Source organism: Anas acuta, chromosome 30, assembly GCF_963932015.1.
Source record: "Anas acuta chromosome 30, bAnaAcu1.1, whole genome shotgun sequence".
Lineage (NCBI taxonomy): Eukaryota > Metazoa > Chordata > Aves > Anseriformes > Anatidae > Anas > Anas acuta.
Genome location: NC_089008.1, coordinates 1,124,574 through 1,139,471, shown reverse-complemented (window position 1 = coordinate 1,139,471; position 14,898 = coordinate 1,124,574). Strand labels below are relative to the sequence as shown.

The 14,898-nt window shown below is 52.9% G+C and overlaps 1 long non-coding RNA gene across 1 annotated transcript; it reads left to right on the top strand.

Annotated features, from left to right (window-relative positions):
• Window positions 1–11,994: 11,994 nt before the first annotated feature.
• LOC137846139 (uncharacterized) lies at window positions 11,995–13,630 on the top strand. Its single transcript, XR_011090404.1, has 3 exons — window positions 11,995–12,356; window positions 13,167–13,198; window positions 13,317–13,630. It is a non-coding gene; the product is annotated as an uncharacterized lncRNA (long non-coding RNA).
• The last annotated feature ends 1,268 nt before the right edge of the window (window positions 13,631–14,898 follow it).

The following is a 14,898-nucleotide window of genomic DNA, read 5'->3' as shown; positions in this document are numbered from 1 at the left end:
GAATGCACCAGCTGATGTTTCTGCTCTGTATGTGGGAGGGAAGACAGCAAGAAGAGCTCCTCTATGACTGCTATGTGGGGCCATGTGTCCCGTGAGGGAGCTTCTGTTCTCAACTAAAACTGGAGCAGACATGAGTTATTGTGCCATAGGAACAGAAATGAGAGTCAGGGCAAAGCTTTTCTATTTATACTCAGCATGGCTGGCCCCCACACCCACAGCCCATCCCCAGCCTTGCATTATGGGGTTTTAGACATCCCACACCAATACCAAGAAGGAGCCAAGGTATCCCTTCTCTGCAGCTCCCAGTGCTGACATCTGGGGCCTTGGTGTGCATTGGGGGACTCCATTGTAAGATGGGTGCAGGCAGGAGTGGAGCTGCTCAGCTGGGAGGCACGAGTCTGCATGGCTGCATGGAGGGAATAAGAGAATAGAACATGGGGTCAAAACTCAGCAAGAGCTTCTTGCAAGCAGAGCTGGAGAGGAGGTGGGTTTCAGGCTCCATTCTGGAAGGAAATTCCCTCACCTCTCCAACACCAATCAAAACACTTGTCTCACAGCTTCCTTCAGGCTCATGCATGCATGTTTCACCACACAAGCCTCTAGGATACTCTTTCCTGAAGGGAACAAATGGAGTTGGTTGCAAAGAGCTACTCCCTCATTCCCATACATCCTCCAACCCTCCCTGGTGAGTGAATGCCTGTTGTGGTGTCACCTGAAAACTTTCTGAGGGTAAGCTCTGCCTCAGCATCCTCAGAGTAATGCCAATGCTGAATGCATTTGGGCCTCGTTTGGACCCTTGGGGTTGTCGTGGTTCCGCTCGAGTGGGCAGCCGAGCTCTACAACAGCCACTCTCTCACTCCCCCTCCTCAAAGAGGAATGGGGAGAAAATATGTGAAAAGGGCTCAGGGGTTGAGATGAGGATGAGAAAATCACGCAATTATTATTGAAACGGGCAAAACAGACTCAGCATAAGATAGTAAAATTTATTGCTCATTACTAACAAGCTAGAGAAGTGAGAAACAAAGAAAAGAAACCAAAAGCACCTTCCCCCCCCCCATCCACCCTCTTCCACCTCCTCTCCCCGAGTGGCGCAGGGGAACTGGGGAATGGGGGTTATGGTCAGTCTACAGCACTTCTTCTCTGCCGATCCTTCTCGGTCACTCTCGTCCCCTGTGCTGTGGGGTCCCACCCACAGGATGCAGTCCTTGATGAACTGATCCAGCGTGGGCTTCCCACAGGCAGCAGCTCTTCCAGAACTGCTCCAGATATGGGTCCGTACCACGGGGTCCATCCCTCAGGAGCAAAATGCTCCAACCTGGCTCCCCTATGGGCAGCAGCTCCTGCCAGGTCACCTGCTCCTGCGTCGTCTCCTCTCCACGGGCTACAGGTCTGGCCCGGAATCTGCTCCGGCAGGGGTCTTCCACAGGCGGCAGCCTCCATCGGTGCAGGGCCACCTGCTCCACCGTGGTCTCCTCCACGGGCTGCAGCGTGGAACCCTCCTCCACCGTGGTACTCCATGGGCTGCAGGGGGACAGCCTGCTTCACCATGGTCCTCACCACAGGCCGCAGGGGACTTCTGCTCCGGCACCTGGAACACCTCTCCCCCTCCTTCTACACTGCCCTTGGTGCCGTTCCTCACTCCCTTCACTCTCCCAGATGCTGTGTGGTGCAGCGTTTTTTTCCCTGTCTTAAATATGCTCTCACAGAGGCGTAAAACAACATCGCTTATTGGCTCAGCTCTGGAAAACAATGGGGCCCTTCCCAAACATGGGGCGGCTTCTAGATCTTTCTCACAGAAACCACCCCTATGGCCCCCTGCTACCAAAACCTTGCCACGTAAACCCACTACAGGGGTATACCACTAATTAGTGTCTTTCAACTAGACTTTGCAGCACTGATCACCCTCCTTGGGGCTCAGCCCTTCCATCAGTTTTCAGTCCACCCTACCCTCTCCTCTTTCAGCTCAGACATCAACAGTTTGTCTATGACCATCTTAGGGTAGACACTGTCAGAGGCCTTCCTGAAGTGCAAGCAGGCAAAATGCATGCTCTCCCCTTGTCTACCAGGTTGTTCATTTCATCATAGAAGGTTGTTGGCTTGGCCATGAATGGCCTCCCCTTGCTGAATTCCTGCTGGCTACTCCCTCCCACTGTTTGGATTCTTCTCCCACTCACCTTGACCCATCGAGGATGACAGAGAGTGGCCTTGCAATGACATCTGTCAGCTCCTTCAGCACTTGGGGGTGCCTCCTAGCAGGGCCCATGGCCTTCTCTTTGCTCAGTTGGTGTAGCATTGCCCAGTCTGATCCTCCTTCACCAAGGGGACACTGTCTTTGCTGCAGCCTGTGTCCCTACCTTCTGCAACATGACGTTCCTGAAGGCTGGTTTTGTTAGTAGAAACTGAGCCAAGGAAGGCATTTGGTACTGAGCAGTTGTGGTGGTTTTACTCAGCGGGACAGAGAGCTCCACCACTCCAGCTCCTGAAAGGGAAAAGGTAAGAAAATATAATGAGAGTAGTTGAAGGCTTGAGGTAAGGACAGGTTGATCGCTGAAGATTAATTGTCACAGGCAAAACGGACTCAGCATAGGGAGATTAATGAAATTAATTACCTGCTATTAATAACCTAGATAAGTGAGAAGTAAAAAAAGAAACATATATATATCTATATGTTCCCCAAAATCCACACTCTTCCACCTCCTCCCTCCAGGTGGTGCAGGGAAAGGAGGAATGGGGGCTGTGGTTAGTCCATAATGCTTTGTCTATGCTGCTTCTCCACACTCACTCTCTGCCCCTGGGGCAGTCAGCAGCTGAAGTAACAGGGTTTGTTTCCCCCCTAAAGCCTCATCCTGTTCAGCAGATGAGCGACACCACGACGTATGCCATGGTGAACCACACCCGATAACGCTGTCACAGTGTAAGGGCACAGGAGCCTTGCCCATGGCTGCCTTTGCTCTCCTGCAGAGGACTCATGCAGCCATACCATGGGGCTGAGGGGTGCACTTTGTTCTTCTTTGAGTTTTGTCGTCACAGGGAAAATCTGTGTGTGTTTAGCCAAGACGATGTAGGACTCACACCTCTATCTACAATATATGAATACTTCTAAAATATATGAGCTATACCGAATCATACTGTGAATGTATTTATTTTTCTCTCAACAAAAGAAGACATTTCTCTGTGCTCAGTGGATGACGGGATGATGTGTACACCTAAGTTGCATTATAATGTCGTAGGGGTGTTATTCTACCCACCCACAGAGATGCCCATTTTTGACCTACATAGACAGATATCACTGCAGGGATGTCCTCGCATGTGTGTGTCAATCAGTGTGTGCACTGCAGATGTGGTTTTGTTAGATGACAAATAAACATCTCTGACTTTGTGTTCCTGATGGCACCACCGTCTCATGCAGCCACACATGGAATGGGACGGAGCGGACAGACAGACACCAAGGCATGAAGGGGTGGCGGTGTCAATCTGAAGGGATGTGAAGAGCCTTGCAGACAGACTGTACCAAGAAAAACTACACCAGCTCCTTCTTGTTTGGGATGGCTTTATCGAGAGCTGGCAGGTCAGACAGGCTTTCCCCAGTGCTCTCTGCCTCTCTCAGAGAACCAACTGCATCACCTCTCCCTTGCTCAGCTTTTGGCATGCAATGTGTGTTGAAAGCAGTTGGGTTGAGAGAGCTTCAAAGCACAAGGGAGAACAAGGAGTGGCCTTGTTCTGGCGGTGCCCAACATGTGAAAATGCTGGGAGCATGGAAGGAGGGGGATTCAGCCAGAGCACAGCCACGCGAAGCTCCCAGGCTCCTGCCATCAGATGCACTTTTGGCTTGCATTTGCTCTCCAACAACCTGCCCTCTTGCAGCCATCACGTGCACGCTCAGCCTGCAAGGCTGGGCTTGGGCTGAACTCACCTTCACTCTGCCCATCTCATCCACGTTGGCATCTGGAGGGAGAACCTGAGTTAGTGTCCAGCCACACACAGCAGGCAAGGCTTCCCCACCCCTCACCACTGTTGCTCCCATGGCCACAGCTTGCCATGACAAAGGCATCAGCACTTCACAAAGTGCCTAGAGAAGGGTGAAAAGGGACTGGCACTTACAGAAATGTCTGGGGTCAGAAGAAGAGTCCTCAGCACTACCAGCACCATAGAGAGGCATAGAGAGACGACAGAGAAAAGGTGCTGAAGGTCCTTAGCAACACTTCCACAAAACCCCTGGTTCTGAGGTGCATGTGTGATGAGAAGAAGAGCATTACACAGCCCTGCCATGTCCCCCCCTCCCTCCTGCAAACCCCAACAGCCAGCAGCCCTTGGTGCTCACCTTGGGCATCTCCCTCTGCAGGCACCTGTAAGAAGAACAGGGGCTGAGGTGCACAGGCCAAGGTGCTGCCGAGACCTGGCTCCCATCTCGGGGCTGCGGGATGAAGGCTGAAGCTCCCCAGCTCCCTCAGCAGCCTCCCCAGTTGGGCTGCCCACAGCCATCGCCCCCAGGCACCGTCTGCCCCAGCTGTGCACCACCAGGTTCCCCCCATTTCCTTCCCCTCTGCACCAGCCCCGCAGCAGGACACCACGGCCTCAGCCTTTCCCCCCTTCTTCCTCCACTCCCTCACCTTTCCTGATGGCAAACCAGCTGCCTGCAGCCAGGAGGATGAGGCTGACAGCTGCCACTGCCAGCGCCGTGCCTGTGGGGAGGGCTTGTGGGATCTGGGCATGGGGAGCTTGGGGAGAGAGGGTGTGAGGGCAGTGGGGTGTGATGGGGAGAGGCAGGGAGCAGGACGTGCCCATGCAGCTGGCATACCCACATGGTGGTCCTCACCTGGGGAGCTGTTTATGTCCTGGGTTGTCTCACCAGCAGTTGTACCTCGGTGCAAAGAGTGTTTTTCTTAGTAGGGCCAAGACCTTGCACACCACCTCACCAATGTCCATGTCCCCACTGTTTGTCCTTGCTGAGCAGGCACCTTCCAAATCTGGTATCTTAAACCAGCACCACTGTGGTCTTCCCTCTTTCTACCAGCCCACACAACTGCTCACATGTAGGCTATAGCTGATCTCAGGACAGTTGCCTCACTTCCTCTGCCATAGTCTAATCAATGTAAAGGGCAGATCTTGGAACATCCCTAGCTCAGACCAGAGTCCACAATGCCAGCCCTTACTCTCTGTGCCACTGCCATGTAGAACCCCACGTCTGCGGCAGAGGTACTGCTGCAGGAACAAGGGAACCCTTGAGAGCAGCTCTCTCTCTAGGGGCTCCCTTGGAGGAGAGGGAACACTCCCATCAGGGAACCACCCAAGAGACACGCCCTGCCTGCTGCAGTACACAGCTCCAGCCTCAATGGTGTCCTCGTCCCTTCTGCCTTCAACACTCCAGGGCTGTGTCTCACCTGCCACAGACAAGGTCTGGGGAGCACTGAGAGCAGAGCTCCTCACCCAGTTGCTGTCATTCCTCTGCTGGTACCCACATGTGTACGTCCCAGCACTTCTCGAGGTGATGTTCAGGACCAGAGCATAGATGAGCCTGCCATGCTGGGCTTTCAGGCTGAACTCCTCCAGCCCATTCTTGCAGAAGACAATTCGCTTAGCAGGAAACTGCTCATCAATGGTACATTGAAGCAACACTATTTCCCCCTCCTGGGCACTGGAAGCGTTGAGGTACAGGACTGGAGCCTGGTCATTACCTGGAGAGAAGGCAGAGGGATTCCCCAGGCAAGCGTTAGTGATTGCCTGCTGGCAAAACCAACTACATGCCAAGGCTGAGAGAAGTCTGCTCTCCTGGGGTTTCCAGGGGAAACTGTGTGTGAATAATTCACTTTGCTCTTTCCATCTCCTTCCCCAGGACATGTTCATTTTCAGGACCCACCTCCATGCTCCTGCAATCCTGGAGAGCTGCAGATGTCCTGGGTGGTCACTCCAGCACCTGCAGCACGGGGCAGAGAGGGCTTTGCTTAGAGGGACAGTGACGCGGCTCACCCACAGCTCCCTGCACACATCCCCACTACTTAGTCCTGCCTGAAAATGGGACTTCCCACTTGTTGTTCTCCATCCAGAATCTACTTCATCTGCACACGTGGCACCATTCCAAGACAGTTCTGGATGGGATTTATGTTCCAGTTGGAGTCCCCATCCTTTCTAAGGCATTCTGTAAGGCATCCTGAAAGTCTCACAAAAAGGCTCCAGACAAACTTTTAGTACTGGAGAAGTGTGCCCCTTGCTTAAATCTGCATCGTAGCTAGAGGAAGCAATCCCAATCCTGCTTTCCCCAAAATAACTCTGCCCCACAGTGCTGCACACCTGCCCCACACACTCTGTCTCCATCCTCCCCTGTGCCCACCAGGGGCCTGTCCTGCCCCCAGCAGTCCTCATCCCCCACACCCAGCAATGCCCCAACTCACAGATCACCAGCAGCAGGAAGACAGGGCCAGAAGGAGACAGCCTTGTCCATGGCGCCTGCCCCAGCATCTTTTGGGGTGCTGCTTTTGGGGAGCAGCGTCTGCTTCAGGTGTCTGCTTTGCTGTGAGCTGGGGATGGTGGGGCAAAGGCTTGCAGTGCAGCTGGGACCTTTCCTGTTGGCTTGCTGTGGTTGCATGAGCCTTGCCCACACTAAGAGGCTCTCATCAGCAGGGCCCTGCCTCAGCCCCTGCTGTGTCTTTTTCATGTGTAGAGCCCCAACTTTTATTCACAGCTAGTCAAACACTGCAGCACAGGCTGCCTCTGTCTTTATCTCAGGGACAGTATCCTCCCTGCAAAACCCTACTGGACCTCGACTCCAACCAGCTTTAGCCCATTGACTGACAGCTCCCATGGCACCAGAAAGCATCATCAGCCTTTCTGAGAACTTTTTAGCTCATTCTCCTTGCATGTGCTTGATAATTGTAAATCAGCCCCAGAACTGTTGTTCCTTTTACACGGCTACACAGCGTGAGCCCCTCTGCCTTGCAGCGGCTCCATGGGGAGACCTGGTGCTGCAGCCCTTTGTCCTGTGCAGAAGGGGACTCGCTCACAACCCAGGCCTTGGGGGTTTCTGGCAAAGAGGCAATGCCTCCTTCATCCAAACTGGTTCCTTTTCAGCCCTTTTCTCAGTACACCTTTGTGCTGTACAACAAAATTAGGGGCGCAGTTCTGTGGGGGCTATCGTAACTCTAGGACTTGATGGATATGGATCAGCTAGCGGTGAGCGATTGCATCTTTAATTACTCCTTTTTGGCCTTTTGTTGAAGGGTAATTTCTTTCCTTTTTACCCCCATAATATGTTCTAGTTATATCAACCCAGGTATTGTGGTTAAACCCAGCCAGTATCTTAAGGCCACAGAGCCCTTCACTCGCCCTCCCCCCTCCCTCTCTGGGAGGGGGAGAGAATTAGAAAGAAAAGCAAGCCTGTGGGTTGAAATACAGGCTCCTGTGGGGGCTCTCCATGGGCTGCAGCCTCCTCCAGGACACAGCCACCTGCTCCACCAGGGGCTCCCCCAGAGGCTGCAACGTGGAGATCTGCACCATGTGGGACCCATGGGTGCAGGGGGACAGCCTGCTCCACCAGGGGCCTCTCCACAGGCCACAGGGGAACTTGTGCTGCATGCCTGGAGCACCTCCTGCCCTCCTGCTGCACTGACCTTGGTGCCTGCACGGCTGGTTCTCACTCCTCCCTCTACCACCTGTTGCTGTGCAGTGTGTTTCCTTCCCTTCTTAAATATGCTCTCACAGATGAACAATCACCATTGATTTTTGGCTCAGCTTTGGCCTGCAGCAGGTCCCTTTTTCACAGTCTGACACAGGCCATTTTCAAATAAGGGGCAGCTTCTGGGCTTCTCAACGAGGCCACCTCTGCGGACCCCTGTTACCAAACCCTTGCCATGTAACTTCAATGCAGCTGCAGCATGCAGACCACAGTTTGCTTTCCCTTGGAGGGGCATCCAGTACACCTGCAATGGATAGTGCTGGGGGTGCAAACACAGCCCTGCCATTTGCCATAGAGTAATGCAGATAGCTGTGGAAAAAGTGCAAGCTCGTGAGCACCTGCAGTGCATTGATGGCAGCCTCATGTGGGGCAGCAAAGCAGAGGAAGTCTTTGAGAATGGGAAGAAAATCACCCAAATTCTCCTGAAGGCTGTTTTTGCCATTGACCAGAGTGAAGTCAAGGGACCTGCCCAGGGAATGTTGTTCTTGGGTGTAAAAAGGCAGGATGCCACATCCCAGTGGGTGAGATCAATGATGTAACAACTGTGTCCCCACCAGATAAAACCAGCAACACAAGTTATCTTAGGCCTTGTAGGATTCTGGACAAGCGAGGTTGTGAGCAATAAATACCCCTTGGAAGAGATGAAAGTAGGTGTCCAAAAGGGTGTGGTGGAGACTCTTAGGACCGTGCATACAGGCCCAGCTGTGCCGCTAGTGCTTCACACTGCAGGTGGGGAAAATGGCCTGACCAGAAGCCTTCGTCAGGAAAGACCAGGAGAAAGCTGAGGTCATCCTCTGGCCTTCTGGAGCCAGGCTATTAAGGATCAGAAGCCCACAATGCTCCAAGTGCAAACAGAATAATGTCAGGGAGTCATGCCAAAAGGAAATTGGTGGGCCATCAGCACAGAAACAAAGCATTCCTTGTGTCTAGCACATCCCAGGTCACTCAACAACCTCTGGAAAGATAGAGCCATACCATGGAGTGTTAAAGGCTGTATTGAGGACATTGAGTGCAGAGGCACGGAAGCACTTGGCTGTATATTGTACAGAATCCACGTGCCTGATTAAGAGCAGAGCATTTTGCAAGTGGCCTGGTGCTACCCAAAGAAAGGCCCTACCTCCTGTGGGATGAAAGTCCCTGCAGTGTCCATGAATAGTAGGCCATGAACTGCATTAATCTCCCTTATGCAGAGTATCTTTTGCCTGTGCTGGTCACTGGTGAGTGATCTCCCATCCTTAATCTCAGTGCACAAGTCTTCTTCCATCAGTTTCTCACCTATTCCTTTAAGGAAGGGATCTTAGAGAGCAGCGTGGGAGAGCTCAGGTGTCTTCAGGGTGAAGCCTCTGACTTTCCTGGTTGTTGGGTGGTCACATAAGGGTCAAAGTGTGGGTGCAGATGGCTCCCACAGTGCTGCGCTGGCAGCAGTATGGCAACAGCTGAGACTCCCTGAGAGTTCTTCATAAGCTGATTCACTGACAGGATGAAGGATAAATCTGCCCACAGCCTTGGCAACTTCCCCAGAGCACTGAAGTCACTTTGGCCTTTGTGCAGGATTCCCTTGATGCCGTCATCATTTGTGCAGATGTTGAAGAAAAGCAGAGTGATATGGTCAGAAGAGAGCAAAGCCAAGTGGGGACAAGAGGCAGAAGGGCTTTGCAGGAAGGATGCTGCCCTTGAGGTACTTGTTAAAAATGTGGTGTGAGAGAGGACAGAAATAATAGTTGGGGCTCAACAAAAGCAGCGGACGTAGCAGGTTTTAGGCAAGGCCCCCACTGATGAGAGAGATGCTTAGTGTGGGCCAGGCTCACGTGGACAAAGAATGCCCACACAAAAGGTCCCAGCTGCACCGCAAGCTTCTGTCCCACTGTCCCCAGCTCAGAGCGAAGCAGAAACTCGAAGCAGACAGTGCTCCAAAAAAGCAGCGCCCAAAAAGATGCTGGGGCAGGTGCCATGGGCAAGGCTGTCTCCTTCTGGCCCTGCCATCCTGCTGCTGGTGCTCTGTGAGTTGGGGCATTGCTGGGTGTAGGGGCTGAGGGCTGGAAGGCTGCTGCTGTGGTCAGGACAGGCCCATGGTGGGCACAGGGGAGGATAGGGACAGCGTGTGTGGGGCAGGCATGCAGCACTGTGGGGCAGAGTTGCTTTGGAGAAAGCAGGATAGAGATTGCTTCCTTCAGCTCTGATACCGACCTTGCAAGGGGCACACTTCTCCAGCACCATAAATTGTCTGGAGTGTTGCTCTGAGGCTCTAGGACTGCTGCCTTCTCTATGGAGCTCTGGGACATACATGGAACAAGAAATCCACCCAAAATGGGATTGGGATTGGCATTGTTTGAGGGGATATTGAAGAGATACAACATGAGAACATGCAGGTATGATGGTGGTTGCTTAGCAGTGAGGATGTGAGCAGAGACATCAGGATGAGCCAGGACACTGACCCTCTCAGCAAATCCCTCTCTGCCCCTTGGTACAGGTGGCAGCATGACCTCCCAGGACATGTGCAGCTCCCCAGGTACTCGTGAGTCCTTCCCTCCCAGACCCAGGGTACTTGGAAGCCCAACCACTGTGAGCTCTGCCCTATGGCAGCCCTTCACTGCTGTGTCTCCTGCAGGGGATCTCCTGGCTCCTGCTCTCCAAATGAACTCAACTTCTGCTCAGCCAGGTACTACAGTTGTGCTCCGGTGTATTCTCCCTGTGGTGTCACCCGTAATACGAATCATCTTCTGCAAGGATGGGAAGGAGCTGTACAGTCTGAAAGCCCATCAAGGGCAGCTGAGCTACTCCCTGGTCCTGAACATCACGTCAAGAAGCACAGGAAGATATACATGTGGGTACCAGGAGAGGAATGAGTTGAAACACAGGAGAAGCTCTGCCCTCAGTGCTGGCCGCATCCTGAATGTCCCTGGTGAGACACGTCCCTGGGCTGGAGGGGTGAGAAGGGACGGAGGCACTTGCCACCACATGGCTGTGCTGAGGCTGGAGCTGTGTGCTGCAGCAGGCTCTGGGGTGGTTCCCTCACAGAGCATTTTGGTGCAATTCTGGGGTCCCCAGTACAAGAGGGGCATAGAACTTCTGGAGAGAGTCCAGAGGAGGGCTACTAAGATGATCAGAGGACCGGAGCCAAGAGAACTGAGCCTGTTTAGCCTGGAAAAGAGGAGACTGATGGGAGATCTCATCCATGTCTATAAATATCTGAGGGGAGAGTGTCAAGAGGATGGAGCTGGTCTCTTTTCGATTGTGTCCAGGGAAAGGGCGAGAGGCAATGGGCTCAAATTGGGGACCCAGAAAGTTCCATTTGAATATGAGGGGCATTTCTTTACTGGGAGGGTGACAAAGCATTGGAACAGGCTGCCCAGAGACACTGTGGAGTCTACTCTGTAGATATTCCAAATCCACCTGGATGCCATTCTGTGCAGTCTGACCTAGCTGATCCTGCTCAGCAGAAGGCTGGACTCCATGACTTTCAGAGGTCCCTTCCAACCTTGGCCATTTTGTGATTGTGTGATCCTCTAGCCCCCAGAATCACAGACAGATGAGAGTGGTGGTGCCATATTTAATGGGCAGGCACACCTTGGCCAAGCTATACTTAACCACAAATGAAGGAATTTAGACAGCAGATCCATGGTGGCCCATGTTGGCACAACAGCCGCGGGCATTTTATGCCTTCCCTGGGAATGGTGCTGGCTGTCGATGGGGGGATGTGGCCATAGGGCTCAGTCTCAGTCTTCAGAGGATCTGGGTGCACTGTGTACACTAGACCTTTCCTTTTGTCCTTCCAGGCAATGTGGGGAGTTCCCCAGCAAGTCCATTACCCCCAGGTGAGTGATTCCCTCCTGTACCCTCAGAACTCCCAACATGGGGAGTGGGCGTGCTGTGCTGCCTTCCCCAGGGCATGGGGACAAGCAGGAGGTTTACCAGACAGGAGGTAAGCCAGCTCCTTGGGCATATGTGCTCCCTGCCTCTCCCCATCACACCCCGCTGCCCTCACACCCTCTCTCCCCCAGCTCCAAATTCCCAGCTCCCGTACACCCTCCCCACAGGCACGGTGCTGGCAGTAGCAGCCGTCGGCCTCGTACTCCTGGCTGCAGGGAGCTGGTTTGCCATCAGGAAAGGTGAGGGAGTGGGGGAAAGTGGGGGGAAAGGCTGAGGCCGTGGTGTCCTGCTGCAGGGCTGGTGCAGTGGGAAAGTGGTGGGGGGAACCTGGGGGTGCGCAGCTGGGGCAGACGGTGCCTGGGGACGATGGCTGTGGACAGCCCAACTGGGGAGGCTGCTGAGGGAGCTGGGGAGCTTCAGCCTTCATCCCCCAGCCCCAAGATGGGAGCCAGGGCTGGGCAGCACCTTGGCCTGTGGACCTCAACCCCTGTTCTTCTTGCAGGTGCCTGCAGAGGGAGATGCCCAAGGTGAGCACCAAGGGCTGCTGGCTGTGGGGTTTGCAGGAGGGAGTTGAGGCATATCGGGCCCTGGGGTGCTGCATGGCCAGGAGAATTCCCCGTGCTGAATTGAGGAAGGACAGGGCTTACTGTGGGTTGCACTCCAGTTTAATTCCAGATGTAGGAAAACAACACCAAAGGGCATAAGCCTCATGACCCCTCCTCAGCAAACGCACATCCCAGAACCATTCCATTCCTCTCCAGGCCGCAGCACAGTGACAGACCACAGATGGAAACATCTGACTCTGGAGAAGTCACATGTGAGTACTACCTCCTCCCACATGGGAAGCCACATGCCTCTCTCCCCTTGAGAACCCCGTGCACCAGTACATGCAATCCCACCCCTTCATTTCCCACTGGGAAATACAAAATCCCTGCCCATTCATCAAGAGCAAGTTTCTCTCCAGCACCTCACGTCCTGCTTCTTCCTTGCATGCAGAGTGTGTGCGAGGCTGCTGGCTGCACAAAGGACATGGAAGCATCCCAGTGCTCCCAGGGACAAAGCCCCTTTCCTTGGGGAGTCCTTCAACACCTGTTGCAGCCCCAGGCTTCAATTCCCCCACTCCAGCCTCTGCTTTTGTCCTTTCTTCAGTTTCTCTTCAGAGGCATTTCTGCTTCAAGAGCAGGCCAAAGCATTGCACAGCAATGAGATACGTGGCTCCTTGTACTGGTGGTCAAAATATCTCATAACTCACTCTGAAACCACAAGCAGCAGCAAAGGGAGGATGTTGTGGTTGGGCTACAGGCTATAGATATATCCCCACTCTACGTACACCTCGCTTGAGTTGCAGCATGACCTTGTTTTCCCATGACTGCACAGAGAACAGTTTGCAAGGTGTTCTGGCTGTGCAAAGAGAGGAGATGCCACAGAACGGTGGAAATACAAAAAATCATAGCATCTCTGCTCCACTGCTGCTTAATGCACATCCCAGATCAGAGTGAAGGGAGAGGAAATGTGGCCAGGCATTGAGTGCTGAGCCCAGGAGCTGATGCCCAAAGCCAGGGTGTGGCTCCAACATTCACCAGCAAGCATCAAGGGCTCATGATGTGTTTTTTTTTTGCCCCCACAGACTCCACCGTTGTCCACGTTCGATGGGACAGGGTGAGTTGTGGCACAGCTGTGCACAGCTCCTTTCTGCAGTTCTGCAGCCTGGTGCCCGTTCATTGTGTAGGGCTCAGAGTCAGCAGGTGAAGTAACAGGGTTTCTTTTCCCACTAAAGGCTAGTCCCATGCAACACATGAGCGACACCACGACGTATGCCATGGTGACCACCACGCAGACCCGATAGCACTGCCACAGGGCAAGGGCACAGGAGCCTTGCCCACGGTTGCCTTTGTTCTCTTGTAGTGGGCTCTTGCAACTATAACATGGGGCTGGGGGGTGCACTTTGAGCTTCTTTGGGTTCTTGTGTCACAGGAAAGGGCTGTGTGTGTCTAGCCAAGAAGTTGAAGGACTCATATCTCAGTTTGCAATAAATTAATACCTCTAAAATATATCAGGTGTACCAAGTAATATTGTGAGTGTAGCAATGTTTTTTCCTCATGTTAAACCACCTCCCTGTGCTCACTGGAAATTATGTATACCTAAACTGCATTATAAAGTCACAGGGCTGGTCTTCCATGCACCCACACTGATGCACATTTGGACCTATAGGGACCGGTATCACTGAAAGGATGTGTTTGCCTGTGTCTGCCAATTGGTGTGTGTGCTGCAGATGTGGTTTTGTTTAGAAGAAAAATAAACATCTCCGGACATCCATAAATTCACAGGCCATGATGGGATGCTCCCGTGGGTGCTGAGGGAGTTGGTGGAAGTCATTGCTAAGCCATTCTCCACCATCTTTGGTAAGTCATGGGCATCAGGACCGGTGCTTGAGGACTGGAGGAAAGTAAATTTTACTCCAGTCTTCAAAAAGGGAAAGAAGGATGACCCAGGTAACTATAGACCCGTCAGCCTCACCTCCATCCCTGCAAATGTGATGAAACAACTTATCCTTGGCATTGTCTCTAGTCATATCAAGGTTAAAAGTGTCATTAGGGGCAGTCAACAAGGCTTCACCAAGGGGAAGTCATGCTTGACCGAACTGAGAGCCTTTTATGAGGATATAGGTGGGGGGGATAGTTGATATTAAAGCAGTGGATGTGGTCTATCTTGATTTCAGTAAAGCCTTTGACACCATCTCCCACAGCATCCTTGCAGCTAAACTGAAGAAGTGTGGTCTGGACAATCTGTTAATGAGGTGGACTGTGATCTGTCTGAAGGGAAGAAGCCAGAGGGTTGTGGTCAATGGGGTGGAGTCGAGTTGGAGGCCTGTATCTGGTGGAGTCCCTCAAGGGTCAGTACTGGAACCAGTACTAGTCAATATATTCATCAATGACTTGGATGAGGGAATGGAGTGCACTGTCAGCAAGTTTGCTGATGACACTAAACTGGGAGGAGTGGCTGACACAGTGGAAGGCTTTGCTGCCTTCCCACGAGACCTAGACAGGATGGAGAATTGGATGGGGAGAAACATAATGAAATATAATGAGGGCAAGTGTAGTGTCCTTCATCTGGACAAGAGCAACCCCAGAGACACAGGTACAAGTTGGGGACTGACCAGTTGGAGAGCAGTGCAGGAGAAGGGGACCTGGGGTTCCTGCTGAACAGAGGGATGACCATGAGCCAGTACCATGCCTTTGTGGCCAAGAAGGCTAATGGCATCCTGAGGTGTATCAGAAGGCATATGGTTAGTACATAGAGAGAGGTTCTTCTCCTGCTCTACTCTTCCCTGGTGAGACCACACCTGGACTATTGCATCC